Source organism: Panthera leo, chromosome A3, assembly GCF_018350215.1.
Source record: "Panthera leo isolate Ple1 chromosome A3, P.leo_Ple1_pat1.1, whole genome shotgun sequence".
Taxonomy (NCBI): Eukaryota; Metazoa; Chordata; class Mammalia; order Carnivora; family Felidae; genus Panthera; species Panthera leo.
The window spans coordinates 76,886,205-76,904,965 of record NC_056681.1 but is presented as its reverse complement, the minus strand read 5'-3'; positions in this window follow the sequence as shown (position 1 = coordinate 76,904,965).

Sequence of the window (18,761 nt, the reverse complement as noted above, 5' to 3'; positions counted from 1 at the left end):
ACCTGGGTGGCTCAGTTGGGTAAGTGTCCAACTCTTGATTTCAGCTCAGGTCATGATCTCAGGGTCCATGAGATCGAGTTCCACATCAGGATCTGTGCTGGGCATGGAGCCTGCTTAAGATTCTCTCCTTCCCTCTCTCTCTCCCCTCTTCCCACTCTCTCTCTAAAATAGTAATAATAATAATAATGATAATAATTAACAATAAGTCAAATATAAATAATTAAAAGCTAGTTTTCCAATGTCTGTGGGAAGTATATTGCTGTCAAGTTCCTGTTTGGGGCTTTCAAAAATGCCATAGAAATTTCTTTTTCTAATGTAAACTGACACCTATCACTTTCTATCTTAAAGCACTTCAGTGGCTTCCTGTTGCACTTAGTATAATATTTAAAACTTCTTATCGTGATTCACATTGCCCTTCACAATTGCAAAAGAATATAATGCTTGAGGTAGAATAACAAGTGTGTGTTGTTGAAAGGATGAGCTTTGCCTCCCACTGCAGGTACGAAGAGTTCAGATATCCCTTTCTACATGGCTAGCAGCTAAAGAGTAGGCTCAGACAATATAACATTCTAACTCAAGATTTTAAATCTTAAGGAAGTAAAATAAAGACACAGAAATAGTTGAGAAATCACTCAGAGCGACCTTGAGAATGGGACTGCATTAGCACCAAGCGTCTAACACACTGGTGACAGCAGCATGCATTACCAAGACTATTCCAGAAGAACTTCGTCTCTATTGCCCTGCTGCCTAGCTACATTTAGGTCTTGCCCATTTCAGAACCTGAACTTGCTATTAAGCTTCCTATTGATTCCGGAGCAATTATAAATTTCTTTTTTGCTTTAGTTAACCGATTTTAAAATGGATTGCTTGCAAGCGAAACCCTTGAGTGATAGAACATTTGCCTTTACCCCAGGAATGCAAGCTCCATGAAGGCAGGAATTGTATCTGTTTTGTTCAGTGTAATATCTCCACACTGCTCTCTAGTATCTAGCACATCATAGAAGCTGATTAAATATTTTTTGAATGAATGAATGAAGATAGCAGAACATCAGGTAAAATTTACACATCAGCATCAGTTCCATCCTTCCACTTCAAAATCAAGATTTAATAAAGTGGGAGGTCAGGAGCATAAGGAAGATAGGGTTGAAGTGGAGGGAAATGATACCTGAGTATGAGAGAAAGGTACCAGGGGAAGGTTGCGCTGCTTAAAAATTATGTAGAAAATGGAAAGCCAACTTTAACTCTATTGCCTCCTGCTGAACAGTACGAGTAGTGCATTAATTACAGCTTTCACTTAACTGTGGCAATTCAGTTTTCCAGCAGGGGACCGCTTCCCAAAATGTGAAAGCTTATTAATATAGACTCGGGTTCCCATCCTGAAAAATGGTTCCACCTTTCTAACTCAACATCCTGACTCCAACTGCTTTACCTACTTGGCTGATTGGTTTTGAGAATCTGACAAAATAATGTATTTTATAATGCTTTATATATTAATTGAGCATTATATGAATGTATGGAAAGATCATTTTGTGCACAAGACACCTTAAAAATAGCAACAAAAATTTCAAAGGAACTCATCTATTTCTCAAGAAAGCCACATGTCTTTCTAGAATGTAGGCTGCAAATCCAGTTTACATTATAATGATACTTTTTTTTCCACAGGTAGAAATTAACTATTCTTAGAACTGTTATCCAAGAGTGGAAATACACTGTTTCATGGAGATATCGCTAAGGAATGAATGTTTGTGAAGAATTGATGAGGGAAGAAATCCAGATATAAGAAGTGAGTTTTAAATGGACATTTTTGTGGAACTCTCAGAGAGAGTTTGCATATACTTGGTACAATCTGATATGGTGGAGCTGACTTCAGATTTTCTGGAGGACTTCATGTTCTCTCATACTCATTCAGGAGCATGCTCCTGAATCTTCTCATGAGGCATAATAATCACCGCAGACAGAAGCTGCTTCTGATTTAAAATTCTCATGGAACAGAGGCACTGCAACTAGGTAGCAAATGCTTGTGATTCCTGCTGCAGAAAGGTAGAGGAGGCACCTGGGATGCCACCACTTGGGGACAGAGCAAGAGGCCACCCTATACTTTGTAATTTCAGTCTCCAGGAGAATCCTGAAGCTGTCATTGCACATATGAGCACACAAATTCTCCATCTGATGGCTTATGCCTAAAGCTTACTTATAGGGTTTGATAAATTCTTTCAAACATGAACTTAAATTCTAACTCCTTTCAAAATGTAAAAGCCCCAAGGGTCAAAAATATTTTTGCACAGGGTGATATAAAAGAAAAGACAGGAGGATGACTTTAGGAAATCTGGTTTTTAATTCTGTTTCTGCCACCAGACTAACTATGTCAAGAATTATAACCATCCTGGAAATCATTTTCCTCATTTATCAAATGACAGTGTTGGAATAGAACTGGTGAATTTCAGAAGCATTCTAGCAGTATTCTTTCCCTAAGTCAACCTTTAATTCTTCATTACTGTTTAGTAGATAAAAATGCTTAAGAATGGAAGCAATGCTCTGCTTGGAGCACAGGGTAGAGATTGGGAGCCAGGAAAAGGCTCTATGTAGATCAACTGTGGAAAGCAGTGGACAAGCTAAGTTCCGCACTCAACTCCACAAAGCTCTAAAACTGAAAACTTGTTTTTTTTTTTAAATTTTAATTGAAGCATAGTTGACACACCGTGTTATATTAGTTTCAGGTGTACAACGTGAAGAGTCAACATTTATATACATTACCAAATACCCACCATGATAAGTATAGTTACCATCTGCCACCATACAAAGCTATTACAATATTATTGACTATATGAACTTGTTTGCAGAGTAAGAAAGGTCTGAAGGACAATGGGATAGAGTGCAGAGAAGAGCAAAAGAGGACCACGGACAAGTCTGGAAGGCCAGCTTTGTCTAGTTCATAACTGCATCTAATGCGGGTCTGGCTGCCACTTAAGTAAATGGTGGTATGGAACCCTGAAAAGGGACAGATGATGGCCCATTAGCAAAGATATAGCAGAAGAGCATCCCGCTAACCACCTGTGGCTGGCTGGGCAATCTGATAAGAGATATCTATGACATTTTCAGAGACTTGTAAGTCTCTGTGTGTAATGTAATGCCCACCTCAGCCTAACCTTCTGAACTAGCAGCAGATGCCCACTGGTTGCAGATCGGTGGCTCAGCCAGAGACTTCATCCCTCACACTCTGCAGATAGAGTGGTGAGGAGGGGAGGGGGCAAAGCAGGAAGAACCAAGTTGGATGCAAAGGGCCAGACACACTGCCTCTTGCCATAGTCCCCACATAAACCCTTCTCAAGGAAGCATCTCTCCCTCCAAAAGATGAGCATACTTATCAAACCATCGATAAAGGGGAAAAAGAAGAAAGAAAATAAGAAAGGAAAATCTCTCTTCCCGAAATGTGCGTTAAATTTGGGGGCCCAGATTTAAAACCGTATCACTGGACTAAGTTCAAATCTAGCCAAACATGATGTTTCCATTCAAAAGTTTCAACCTGCTGGAGAAAGAAGTTCTTACTTCAGAAACTCAAATGCACTGATTAAAAGTGAGTGCCACAAACACACACTCCAATATCATCAAGAGAGAGTCAGAACCCGCACCAGAGTTAACAGGAAACTCGGTGGAGGAGAGTCAGAGTCACCACTGAAACAAAAGCCCTGGCTCTGAATGCCAGCTCAGCAGGCAGCACTCGCCTTTTCAATGGGACTCGTTCTTTGATGTGTGTTTTTTCACGGCAACTTTCATGTGGTGATGGAAGGAGCTAAGAGCAAGGTGGTAGCATTATGTGAAGACCAATGCTTTCAAATGCCCTTTGCCCTTCAACAGCACCAGGCAGACAAAGAAGAACCACATAGCCCGGAGAAGCCTACCTGTTTTTTAAAGAATATCTGTGCTAGCAGAATCTAAAAGGGTGAGAAGGAGCACGCTCTTCAATGGCAGAAAAAAATCTGGTGGGGTCACTTAGAGAGATGGATTTGGCTTAAAATAGGAGTTCACTTGCAGCTTCACTTGGATCATAACCCAAATTAAAATTATTTGTGTCCAATTAGCTTAAAATAAAATATCCCGGTGTGTGGCAAGCCTTTCACACGTTTATTTTCAGTAGCGGAAGAATGGAGCAGCAGTAGAAGCAACAGGACCCGGAGCCTTGGGAAACTACACAGGTGTGTCTTATTTTACATAATACATGCATTCCTGGGAAAGCTAGGTAGAAATGGAATAATATTTTTATACATAAGGTGCATGCTATTTTAAAAGCATGTCACTGAAGACTCTGGGTTTTGACAGATAAACAGAGATTTTCATATTCTGGGTTTGTCTAGTGAGGTCGATTTACTCCAAAGATCTGAGCCCAGCAGCAAGCTCCTACAGGGGACCTTTAACAGTACTTCCGGGTCAGCTTACCCAAAAGGCCAAATGAGGAAGGAGCCAGAAATGCACATAGCATCATTAGGTAGGAATAGCCAACTAGGAACTCTAAGCTGCTCCATGGACCCACGTACTACAGAACATTTTCCAGAACTGGGATGGGGGCCAACTGTTCTCAGAAATGGTGAGAGAGGGAGGGGTGCTGTGTCCATACAGCAGCTGGGATGCTATTCAGAGTCATATCTACACATAGCCCAGGGTTCCACTGAAAGCCAAGTGTTCAGAGGGTGATGGTCAAATGTGGTTACCTTGGCTGGCATGAGGGAATCACAGACAGAGCAAAGAGCTTCTCACACCTTCAGGGGGCCCCAAAGCTGGAAACCATCTGTTCACAGCTTGACTGAGTAGAAGATGACCAAGTAGGCAGAAGAGATGAGGAAAAAGAAGAGGGGAAGAACACAAAAGGGAGAGATAAAGAAGCAGGGCTCTTCACTATATAATGATAAAGCCTAAAGGAAAGCATGACAAAATTCATGATTTTTTAAAGGATTGATTGTATATGAAATCATTAACAAAGTTAATGTTCAGGATGTTACTATTAAGTGTCTGGTCACATACTCCATACTACACCCCATCCCCTGAAGCTTAATGAATAGAATTTCAGAACAAATAAAAGGAAATACTACTTTTTACAGAAAGCAGCAAACTGAGCCACCAAGAGGTGGCTAACTGAAAGTTGAAAAATATGTTTTTAATATTTCTCCATTTTTTGTAATTTCCATCAAGCCCTTCTGATATCAGGGTCTTAAAAGACTCTCAGCACACCTCCCTTCCTCTGGTGACAATAGCCTTGTTGTCTCTAAGGCCCTATGATGGCATCCATCACACTATATTACAGTTGTTTTTACAGTTCTCCCCATAGAGCACTAAATCTGGTTCCGGCCCACCCTCCAGGCCGACTGGATGTTCTGACTGGATGTTCCCCACTCTGTCATGCCCTCCAGTCTGGACACCATCTGCTTTTCATCTCCCTTCAGCCTCTAGTCAAAACCGAGGAGCCCACAGCCCAGCTTTCACCTGCCCAAGGACACCCACCCTGACTCCCTCCTTCGTAAATGGCCCTCTCCTATAGTTCTTCAGCACCCAGAATTTATTCTCACCTAGCACCCAACAAGAGAAATTGCAACTACCTGTTGAACTGTCTACCCACAGCCAGCCTGTGAGCCCTGTGAGGGCAGGGAGTGGGCCTTTGTCTATGTAGTCCTAGCACCTGTCACAGTGCCAGGCAGATGCTCACTCACCGTTGCTCAAAACACGCTGCCACAGAGGAGCCGGCAGGTGCACCTCGCCACCATGCAATCCCTCTGTGGCCCTGTGGCAGGCACTGTCTGTCCCAAGCCAGCATGCTTTAAGGTCCAAAAGCATTACGTCCAGCAGTAGGACAGGCTTTTTCGTCTTCTTTGTACATGTTCCCCAGGCTGTACCCTGAAGAAGGTAGCCCTGTTATAGGAAACTAGCCACTGCCTACATAAATGAAATGTTGGCATAAATGAAATGTTCTATTGAGTAATGTTACACAAAACTGGAGAGAGAGTTTCTTGGGGTTTGCATAAGGATAACTGGGGAGAGCTTCTTTTTATGTTGAGTACATATATGTGAAATACTCAGTGTGTTATTTGGCTTTTCTGAGAAGCAGATGCAAAAATGGGATTAAATGTGGGAGAAGTTTAGTAGAGGAGATGCCTACAGAGGCAGAAAGAGAGGGAGTTGGAGAAGGCAGGGAGAGCCTTCAGACCTGAGTGCAGGTCTGACCTTATGAAGGGGAACAAATGAAGCCTGGGTAGAAAGTTCCCATTGCAGGGAAGTTTCAAGTATGGCTCAGTCAGGCCAACGGGGAGTCTGTCTGTCTTGCTCCTTCTACCCTTCTTTTCTTGCCTCCCTCTCTCTGTCTCTTACTTGGAATCTGCATTTAGAATTTTAGATTGTTTATGACCTTAGGGAAAGGGCATTGCTATTACTAAGCCATTATGAAGTACAGAAACACCCTGTTTCACAAGTCATCACAAAGAGTATAAATGCCCCATTCTACCATAAGCCTCAATCTTGAATCTTAACAGGAACTCACAGAAGGTTGACTGAAGGACTAACATGTATTGAGTGATTATAGGCACCTTGTTCTCTCCTAAGCCCTGTGAGAATTAACTCATTCAGTCCTCACAATAATCCTACCAGGTAAGTATTAAGTTCTCTCCATTTAAAGATGAGTAAATTGAAGCGCAGGCTGTTTAGTTACTTATTCATCATCATGAAACTAGTAAGTGGCAGAAGAAAATTGAAAAGTAGCCCATGCTCGCTACAACTACATATAATAGTAACCTAGGAAACCTAGCCAGACATGCTGTGTGTTGCAGAGGGAGCTGTGCACCAAAATGTCCTCCTTCCTGTTCTCCTTCCACACTTCAGAGCTCTTACTGAGATATGGCTTTCTCAGCCACCCTGCCCCTCACATGGCTTTATGGGTAGTATCTGTCAATGCTCTAGGCTGAGAAGTGATGTGTGCCACTCCGGACCACCACCTTTAAGAGGGTACGGGCTCCCCATGTGCCTTTTCTTCTTTTCTAGACTAGAACCCTTATGACTTTGTGGCCTTGGAAACTACATGTTGCCAAGAGCAGAGTTACCATTAGCTGAGGTCTTTGAATGATTTTGTGAAACAACATCCTGCTATTGACTACGAACCAACTTGGACTTTTGACCTTACCGTGTGCTTAAGTCATTATTATAATGACTTAATTAGGGAATCTGAGTGTGATGGCAGTTATCCTTCCCTGCCTAAGAAGATGGGGAGTTATCTCTCTGGAGGGGCATGACGTAATTGGCTTAAAGTCACAGAGATAGTGACAACAGAGGGAGGAATCAAATGCTGACCAGGTGGTCAGTGAGAAGAAGAGAGCCAAGAGGGAAGGAAGCCTCAGAAACCTTGGCAGAGGCCCCCTCACTCTGGCTGTGGTCTCTTGGGAGCTACTCCAGCAGGTGGGACCCAGAAGTCCTACTGTCAAAAGACTCGGAGTCAAGTGCTGATGCTTAGGATGGGTCCATCCAAACTGAAGCAGGACCTGGGTACCACTGAAGCATGTAAGGCTTGGGAAGTTGGCATAAAATAGGCAGGCACCACAAGCCACTGTTTGGCAGGACAGATTGTCAAGGCCCTTCTAAGTGGGAGAGTCCTCTACCCCAGAGAAGTGAGAGAAAAACAAGATCCAAAGAAAAGCCTGTATAGACTGGGCCTTTTCAGTTGGCATGAAGAAAAGGGCCACAGTTGATGATATGCAGCGATTCACCAGTGCACTTTAGGGTCCCCAAACTCACTTCAAACCCATACAGAGAAGCAATCAGGAAAAAAATGTAGATATTCTTTCTCCGTTCAATGACCATCATCTGGCTAAAGGGTACTAAAATGTGGAAGGCCCTCACATTACCTGAAGGTAGTCAATGCCTTGTGGATAACAAATCTTTAAAATACTGGGCACCTCTGAACATAAGTCTCCCTCAGGCTTCTATGCCTTTTATCCCCATCTATCATCCATGGCCCCAAGGAAACTCCCTGAAGCATGCAGAATGATCTTTAAGCGCTTGGAAATGACAAGGCCTTTCTGCGATAAGGGCTCAGGGGTCTAAACCTGTCCCTTTCATGGCTCCTATTCCAACACAGCAACTACAGGGTAGGGTAAGGAGGATATAATACGTTTGTTTGTTTTTTTTTTTTTTTTTTTTTTTTTTCAGGGGACAAAGGGTGCTAACTATCCAAAAGTACACTGCCTACTCAGGGTACATTGTGCATTCCAAAAACATATAAGTGCTCTTCTGCCTTCATGAAGAAGGTAAAAGCAAGAAAGTGGATTAAATGGACAAACAACAGCCTACTTCAGATTTGGATATTACATTGTCTTCAGTGAAGTGTTTCTAATGTTCTTGAAGCTTGCAAATAATGAAAAGGGTATCCCGCCCATTGAAATCCAAGTAAATATGCTGTAATTGGTTTAGAGTGCCTTTAATACTAGTGTTCTCATGTTTTAAAACTCTTTTTTTCCAAGTTTCAATAACATGTTCTTGAAAGATACACTCTCTAAGTAATTCTTTGTCCTCAGGAAGACACTCAAATCACTTTTCTAAACTGATGGTCTGGCATCCTTCCAGAACTGATTTAGAAGTTATGGCTCACACCCCATGTCTGAGTCTTCTAACCTTGGCACATTCCTAAGTCCCATGAATAGGGTTGGCAGTTGGGAAGGAGGGCTATAAAAAGAGAGAGAGCTGCATGCATCTAGCTCTGTTTAGCAAATTTTGCTTTCATGAAAATCCTAGACAGTCAAGAAGACATTGCCAAGATACCTACAAGATCTCAGAAACCTGTTGGACCATTCCATATGCCATATCACACTAAAAATAATTTAAATTTCTATAGGAGCTTTGTAGTTTGCAAACACTTTTATATTCATTATCTCATTTGATCAATATAATAATCATGGAAAATGGGCAGAGCAAATATTATTAACCCTATCTGATAGATAAAGATACTGAGGCCCAGGGGGACTTATGTTCAAGGTCACTCAGCTGTTATGGGCTCAGCTGAGAAAGAAATTCAGTCTACAGGCAGTGAGTTTGGTTCTCTTTCCACTATACCACTCCGCCTCCTCAGAAGCCAGTCTGAATTCTGAGGTTTCAGAAGCAGTTTCCAATCTGCTTCTGATGACGGCTAGACTGCTCATAGCACTGTCATACCAGGCCAAAGAGGAGAGATCACAGTTACTGTGAGGAAGGCCACTTCCACGCAGAAGTCAGATAGGCATTGGTGGAGGTATCAAGACAGGAAAAAGCTCCTTTATTACAGCATCTTAAAACTTCAGCACAAGCGCTCATCATTTTCACGAATGTGTAATTTCTCTCAGAGCTCTTTGGAATTAGGGGTTTGCTTTGCCTACTGTGAGAAAGGCATCCACCAAGCTAAATTGGGCCCTCAGGCATGCACCCAGCTTTCACAGAAGCCAATACTGTTTAGATGGAGTCCTTCCATGCACATCTCCCAGGACAGTTTTAGACAGCCTATGAGTATACTTTATTTCCTTTAAAACAAGTAACCTAGAAAATGAAATAACACATATTAGATTAAGCTCTGTCCCATTTGGCTAATTCAGAAGTTAATGGAAGGTCTCTTTCGGTCATTGGTATTGGCAGAGACACATTTAGTGAAATTCTCGTGGGAACCTCACACAGGTACAGTAGCAGCTCTTACCCATAAATTAAGAATGGCACTTAAAGGCAGCTTTTTCCTCTGCAAGAGGGTGCCATTCAGGTTTCTCTTGACAAAGGCTCTGCTTGCCAAATTCCCCCCAAAATACAAAGAATCAGAGACATGGGGGTGGGGAAGGAAAGGAGAGAGAGAGAGGGAGACAGAGAGGGACAGAGAGAGGGAGAAGGAAAAGGAGAGGGAAGTAGAGATGAGTGAAAGGAGAAGGGGAGGAGGAGAGGGAAATAGATCTTTGAAATGGGTATTACGCAGTGGAAAGAGAAGGAACCAGATCACTAACAAGTACAATGGAGGTGCCCACCTTGCATGAGGTTTATGACAACTAACAATTACTTTGACCTCTTTGAACTGCATGCAGTGCCTACCACATGGACTGTTTATATTGGAGATTTAATACAGAACACTGATTTATAATTGTTCTGTGAAGTAAACATTGACTTTAAAAATAGTAGAAGCAACAAAAAATAAAGTTTGACTGCTTCATGACTTTAACCCCAGTCCCTGTATTGAAGCAAATATATGCAGAATCAAATCATTTCCTGAAGACACATTCTAATTGTTTCTGTGATCTTCAACTTGGTCACAGCGTTGATGAGGCTACTCCAACTGCCTGCCACTTTTCCAAGACTGAGTCCTCTTCTGATAAAAAATAAAAAATGCAATGACCGCCTCACCTCCTTCTGAAATGAACACTGAGCCTACCCACCACACCATGATGAGAAGACCATTCATATTACAAACTGTTGAATCACTTTGTTTCATTTTTTGTACCTATATTTACAAGTGGGAGAGGTCTATAAATTTTTTTATTGTATTATATTACTACCTTTCTCTATTTTGGTATCAGAGTAACACTAGTATCATAAAATTAGGTAGTTTTTAATATTTTTCTACATTTAGTATTAATTTAAAATTAATTGGGCTTTGAAGTTCCCAGGATTTGTTTTAGTACTAATACTTTAAATACACTAATCACTTTTAATACACTAACTGTTTAAAATTGTATTTAGCTGGTTAGTTATTTAGTTTCATTTTTGGCCACTGCTTTAATTCTTTCTTTTCAATTATTCTTAAACATTTTTGGTAATTTATATTTTTCCAAAATAGTTTCGTTTCATTGAGATTTTCAAACTCATTGGAACATAACTTTGCACAACTCTCTTACGATTTTTATTGTCCCTGAATCTATTTTAAAAATCCATGCTCCCATTTCTAATTTCATTTGTGGCTCCCCCCTTTATTAAAACTGACAAGGTTTTGTCAATTGATAAAATTATTTACAAAATAAATTAATAAGTAATATATTATTACATTGTAAATATATAATATATTTTAACTTTTATGATAAGTATAAACATTGCATTGTTATATAAATAAAATAGTTTTGCTAAATAGTTTTGCTAATAGTTTTGCTAATACCTAGAGATGATTAATCACTTCTACTATTTTTAGTAGATTCTTTTACTATTATCTTCGTTACTTATTTCCTCATAGCTTTATATTTAATTTCCAGAGGTCTTCTTTAATTCATTCGTAATTATCCTATATTTCCCCAAGGAAATGAAATATTTAATGCTATTACTTCACCTCTGAGTATAGCTTTGGCTGACTCTTACAAGTTTCAGTTTGTAGCATTCCTCATATTTATTGTTTACTGAATCATACACAATTTTATTTTTAATGTCTTCTGAGCCATAAGTTAGGTCCAATTGTCTGAAATATGGAAGTAACCTTTTAAAACACTGTATGGTAGCCACATGGGAAAATAACTATAACTAATAGCATTTATTCCAACTAAGAGGAATATCTTTTTTACCATTATCTGTTACTTATTAGTACCTAGGATTTTAGTCAGGCATTTTCAGTTCTGTGTATATGTACATTGACTTATTAAACTACTTTGATTTCCTGAGAGTTTGGGACTAAGTTCTAGAGTGCAGAAATTAAGAAACCAAGGATTTAAAAAAGAATTTTCTATGTATAATGATTTTACTAAAACTACCTATGAAAACAACAACAAAAAATGGACCAACACTTTTCACTTTTTTTTGCAATGGAGAAGGGTGAGGTTGTTGTAAATAGAGGAATGTAGAGAAGAGGAACAGAAAAACATGAAAAGTGAAATAAAGATCTTTTTCATCTGTGGGTAATTATATCCAAGTGATACAACATAGCTTCAAAATGAATTCTTAAAAAATGTTATTTCCTATGTGTTTTTCTTTATTTTCCCTCTTTTCTTTTACTTTCTATCTTTCTTCCTTTTCCTTTCTCCACCCCTCTTTCCCTTCTTCAGTAGTACTCAGAAACCACTTTCAATGATGAGGACTGGGTTCTTTATTGGATTTAGGGTCTGATTTATGTAAAATAATCAGCTATGTACACCCATTTTGCACTCACAATCTGCCACTATTCTAGTCATCAGTCTCCAACATTCTTTTTTTTCTAAATTTTTTAAAATGTTTATTTATATTCAAATGAGAGACAGAGTGTGAGTGAGGGAAGGGCAGAGAAAGAAGGAGACACATAATCCGAAGCAGGCTCCAGGCACCGAGCTGTCAGCACAGGGCCTGACGTGGGGCTTGAACTCACAAACTGCAAGATCATGACCTGAGCTGAAGTCAGACATTCAACCGACTGCGCCACCCAGGCACCCCCAGAGTCTCCAACATTCTATAGATGGAGTGGAATCTCCTCTTTTTTCAGCATAAGTTCTCTGCCTTAACTTCACAGTCATAATCCAATGGGGAAGTGGGTTATCTCCCTCCCATCCCACTTGGGAATGATTATAATAAAATATCAAAAATTAATAGAAAACATTGAAACTGCTTAAAAATCTTGGAAGGAATATGAAACCATAAATTAGCAAAAGTAAATGGCTTAACTGTAATACACCAGGAGTCAAATGCCTTTTAGGCACAAAGTAACTGTTGAGGAACAGAATGCCAGCATAAGCAAAGCAGAACATTGGGTAAAAAGCAAGAAGCTGATCATATAGCTGCTTTAAACCCATGACTCTACTATTGGCTGGCACCCAGCAGGGTAGCCTTGTGGGAGAATATGGCTCTTATTTTACAAATTGAGACTATGAGATTTAGAGAGATAAAATGACTTTTCCAAAAGAGCAGTGATTTGTGTCCAGGTCTTCAGATTACAAACAGTCCTACCACATCACAGTTGCATCTGCTGCCTTTTAAGAATCTGCTCCACCAGAAAAGATCTATTTCCCACCCCCTTGTGCAGATGCACTTCAGTCTAGACCTTTGCTCTAACTGCTGCAGACTCTGGAATGTTCTCTCTCCCCACTTGGTGCCAATGTGTCTAAATTCCATGTAAACTTCAGGGAGGAAGTCAAGCCTTTTCTCTGCCACATCCCTTTGCATATGATTTCAAACTCCTCTACACTTCCTCACTGTGGTACTGACTTGACAGTAAACTACATTTGACTTATGACTGTAAACAGCTTGAAGGTAGGTGCTGCAGAGTTCTTGTAGAGTATGGATATAGTGCATCAGTGGCATGGTATACCACAAATCTCAGATTCTAGTTATTGAAGAGCAAGAGGGAAAGAGAAAAAAGGACATTGAAAATGAGAGAAACCAAGAAGCCAATGACTACAGTCTGTCAACTAAGCCCATATGTAGGACTGCCAAGGAAACTGTTTAGGGGCAAATATTCCAAGACACAATCTTCCCTTAAGAATGCACATCCGGGCTCTTGGGTGGCTCAGTCGGTTAAGCTTCTGACTTCAGCTCAGGTCATGATCTTGCGGTCCGCGAGTTCGAGCCCCGCGTCGGGCTCTGTGCTGACAGCTCAGAGCCTGGAGCTTGCTTCCGATTCTGTGTCTCCCTCTCTCTCTGCCCCTCCCCTGTTCATGCTGTGTCTCTCTCTGTCTCAAAAATAAATAAACGTTAAAAAAAAATTAAAAAAAAAAAAGAATGCACATCCATGGGGTGCCTGGTTGGCTCAGCGAGTAGAACATGCAACTCCTGATTTCGGGATTGTGAGTTCAAGCCCCATGTTGGGTATAGAGATCGCTTAAAGATAAACCTTTAAAGGGTGCTTGGGTGGCTCACTCATTTTGGCTCAGGTCATGATCTCACGGTTCCTGGGGTGGAGCCTCGTGTAGGGTTCTGTGCTGACAGCACAGAGCCTGCTTCAGAGTCTTTCTCTCTCTCTCTCTGTCCCTCCCTTGCTTGCATGCTTTCTCTCCCTCTCAAAACAAACATTAAAAAATAAAAATAAATAAAAACTTATAAAAATGAATGCACTTCCAATAAATTACTCTCTTTAAAATTCCAATACTAGCAGTTGTATCTTTATCTTACAAAAATGCATTACCTAATATCAACAAAAACTTCCCTAAATGATTATTCCCAAGTATCTAGTAGCTTCCCAAGAATTAGTTGGATATTAAGGATTTAGCCTTAAAATTTTTATTAGGATCTGAAACTTTCTTTCAGATGCTTTTTTTTCATTGCACTCTGAATTTTCCAATTTCGTGTACATATTTAATCAACATTTTCAGTAATGTTTTAGGAACTGCATCATTTTCCAATTTTCTCCTGTGGGACAATGACAGTATCTCTTGTACATAATACACAGTAGCTAACATGGGTTATTGAGGTTACTACCTTACTTGCTAAATAAAAGAGAAAATTTTTCCTAAATTTTTAAAAATTGCAATTGCCACATAGGCATAACCAAGTACGTCCAAAATTTACACAACACTAAGAGGGCCTATCCTGTGTTTGCTCCGCCAGCCAGCCCCATCATTATTCTATTGTTATATGAAACACATTTGTTTTGAGGAATTTCTGACATTTTTTTAGTTGTATTGTTCTTCTTCCATATCTGTGCCTAGTTAGTAGGCAGGAAATCTAATTCCCTGGGAAGCATATTATCTGAAGCTTACAATCTGTATATGCCACAATGTTTAATTTTTTTCTAAATTTCCCCTCATCCTCTTTGTCGATACCTATTTTTAAAAGTCATTATTGCCTTCCAGCTGTCCAAATTTTCTTCTCATTTTTCTCTTAAAAACTGACTTAAAGCAGGAGGTCAATATCTCAGCCATCATTAATTTCACACCCTCCTCTTCTCATTTATTCACTGGTCTTTTTTCTCTTGAGGATCACTTTTTTTCCTTGATACATTTATAAAAGACCTCCTTACTCCATCCAACGTCTCTTACTAGCAATATCTCGTTTCCCACTTTTGCTCTCCTTATCCTTCTTTGCTAACTTTAAGTTGTTCTGTCTATTTTCATATAGTTCTTGCCTTTGCCACTCCCAGGGCAATTGTCCTGTTATATACGAATCTTGAGCAGCCACTGGTGATGACAAACTGTATTTTAACTAGAATTCTGGAAGCAGGGTGCCTGCAGCCCTGTGCTCTGTTCAGTTCTCTCACTGCTACAGGCAGCAGAGGTCTGTTTTGCGCTTAGACTACATTGTCTTAGGCTACTTCACACCTATCTACAATTATGAATGCTAATAATCTCATTGTATCATACATACTAGATTTCCTCCCAATGTGTTTTTCAACTAGGAATAGTACCTTGTAGTGCTGTTATCAATGATCACATTTCTAAAGAGGCAGTGGAGAGAATGGAAATGATTTACTCTATAAGGGTGAGGTCATTTGCATACTGCTAAGTGATTTGCATGCTGGCACATCCTGGAACTGTGTTTCACAGGCTTCCCCACATTTCTCCTTTCATAACAAGGTGTAGCTTATTTTCCTCACTAAAAACTGTCCTTTATTTTCCTCTCTCATGCCATTCTCTCCCACTAGAGAGTAATGCACACTAACACAAGCATGACATTGCAAGGTACTCTCTATCTTCTGAGCTAATGCTCTCTTTGGCATAATTCATCATTGCCTCTGATGTTTCAGGGCTGGTGACAATGGTGACTCCCCTAATATCTGAATGAAGTCCTTCATAAATATTTTGCCGAGTGATTGATATCTCATCTAGTTATTTTTTTCTCACACCTCTTCCCCTCCATATATAACAGATGGGATTCCATCATCAGAAGCAGATGTTGTGGAAAGAGTATCAGGAGCCTAGAAGCCTTGTTGTAGCCCCCACTCTTCCATTAACTACCTCTGAGATCTCCACGAGTCACTTAACCTCTCTGGGCCTCCATTTCTATGTCTGTAAATTGAAGTTGAAAATGTCTTCTTCAGAGGTTTACCAAGGTGATCAGAAAAGACAGAGATACAAAAGATCTTCCTAATAGAAATGAGTTGGATACTGGGATTCTTGATACCTCAGATAAGTCAGGTTAACTTTTCAAAATCAGATGGAATCTAGACTATTTTCTGTTTCACCCATCCCCTTATTAGCCTTTCATAATAATAAACAAACACACTGCTAGGAAGGCCAGTTACATTTTGAGAAATTACTAATGGTGAACTGTCAGACACAGAACACAAGGATAATTTTAACCACTCCCACCTCCCTCCCCATCCATGTATCATTAGCAACCACATTTTCCACCTTTGTTTATATAACTTAGGAGGGACCCTGCAGGGAGAGGCAAGGCTCCTCTCTGGTTTTTGACTGAGCCTCATTCATTGAAGTAAGGTGTCAGGGCTGCCTGTGGATCTGGAAAGCATTTTGGAAGTAAGAAGCAGACAAATGTAAATCTTTTAAACCCCTATGATAAGCAAACTCTCCTCAGTTCAACATATAAATATAAACATTAAATCAAATCAGATGCTTATACATTTTTTAAACCCATCATAAAACATTTTGTTTTGACAGCTTGGTAATGTAAAGTAAAAACACCGACAGCCAAAAGAATCAGCATCTTTGCCTGCCTACTACCTGAAAGTCTTTCCTGTATATAAATAGAATAAAAAAAAAAAAGAAAGAAAAGAAAAAAAAGTATGTTTATGTAAAGGGAAACACTGATTTACTAGAACTGATTGCTTCATAGTCTAATTACTTTTCAACTGGCTGTTCCAAATTAAGATGTCATTGATGGCTTTTGGTGATATATTTCATTTTAAGCAAATTTATTCTATAATAGAGTACATCATAATGGAAAGCAGAGTTCCTACTCTTCCCTCCTCTTTGTAGCCTGATATCTTGACAAGTAAATTAAATTTAGCAGTTAAAATGCTTCCATTAGTAATTTTATTAAGTTAATTAAAGAATCTCTCTTTCTGAATTTTAACTACCTTCCTTTCAGAACAATGTTGATTTCTTTTTTCTTTTTTTTTTTAATTTCATGTATTTGGGGACTGTGATATATTCTAGGGCCAGTCAACAAGTCTATCAGTATTACATTTCTGTGGGCCAGATTCTAACAACAAAAAATCAAGTAAAAAGAAAAAAAAATAGCTCAAAAGTCTCTGAGACTATTTCATATTGCAGAAGAACTAGGGTTTTAGTATCTTTTTAAAAAGGAAGAAGAGGAAGAGGGTAAAAAAAAAAAAAAGGAAAAGGAAAATACATTTTGGTGGCTACCTATGTTCCTAGGGAAAAGCAGAACAACTTCTCCATGCATATAGGGTAAATCACAAATGCTTCAGGTATAGTTTAGTTTATAGATGGAAAGAGAAGAACTACATCTCTTTTCTTCCTATTCAGAAAGTGTACAAGCAGCACAGGTATACAAGTGTACACGTTGGTAAAGCACATGTTAAATGAAATTTTGGGCCCTCTCAAGGCTAGGGCGTTTTATTTTTTTAAGATATTTATTTTTTTTAATGTTTATTTTTGAGAGACGGCAAGTGGGGGAGGGGCAGAGAACCAGGGACAGAAGATCCAAAGCAGGCTCCGTGCTAACAACAGCGAGCCCGATGTGGGGCTTGAACTCAGAACTGCCAGCTCATGACCTGAGCTGAAGTCGGATGCTCAACCGACTGAGCCACCCAGGTGCCTCCAAGGATGGGGCACTTTAAAAGAAGTCAAATATTTCTAAGAGATTCAAGGCAAAAGAGCTGTCTCGTTGACATTACCTGTTTCTTATGGTTGGTGCGCCTCACCGAGGAATTACAGAAATGATTTTTAGAACTAGAAAGGAGCATAGAGAAAAATTTTTTATCTGATCTTTCCATGTTGAAGATGAGGAAACTCAGGACACCACCCTGAGAGCAGTAACAACTATAACTGGCTGGTAGTTACTGAACTCCTCACTGTGAAGCTTCACATACATTATGCCATTAAAAAGCCTGATGAGGGAGATTCTTTTAATGCCCAGCATTATAGATTTATAGATATGGGAAACAATGCCTAATGAATATTAAGTAACTTGTGCAAAATCTGTATGACTCCAAAGTCCTGTCCTGTTCACAACTAGTGCACAGCATTACCTCGGATGACTGACTTGGTGAAGTTCAGTCACCTAGTTACTGAACTAGTTCCACCAGTGCTAAAGCTGACACTTAGTCTTCTAACATTTGCTCTTTACAAACTTGGCCGCATGAAGAAAACTGGAAACCTGGTACTTAGGCTGAGGCTTGGGCACTGAGAAGACACTAGTATTTATTTTAAAAGAAATCTCATTGCCAAGGTGCCCAGTTGAATATTTGCTTTCTGAGTGAAATAAAGGCTGCAGCCATGTGTTCAGACCCAAAGTGACATTTTATTTAAAATTGGGGGATACCACCCTTTACTCATTCATTGAGGAGAATGGAGATCCAAGAATGCAGTGCACAGCAATTACTATTAACATTTCATACGCTCTCTCATTTTCTAATACCCTGAGCCTATCAATTTGATAGTGATAGCACACTCTGGGAGCTCACATACTCACTGTTCAATCTCCATTATTCCTTTCAAAAATCATTTCCACCACCTCCTCAAATCCTCATGTTACATTCTTGTTCGGTAGAATCTTTCACATGCCCACCTCAGGTACCCTCCCACCCATCTCCTGCCCTTTGGTTTTGGGGGATTGAATGTCCTTTCTTCCAACATCAAGATAAACAAGGTTTAAGAGCTTTATTGCCCTATGCCTCTGATTTGCTACCTTGTCATCCTGGAGATGGGTTTTCAAGATGTGCTTTCAAGATGAAGCACAAGAAATTGGTAAATGTCTCT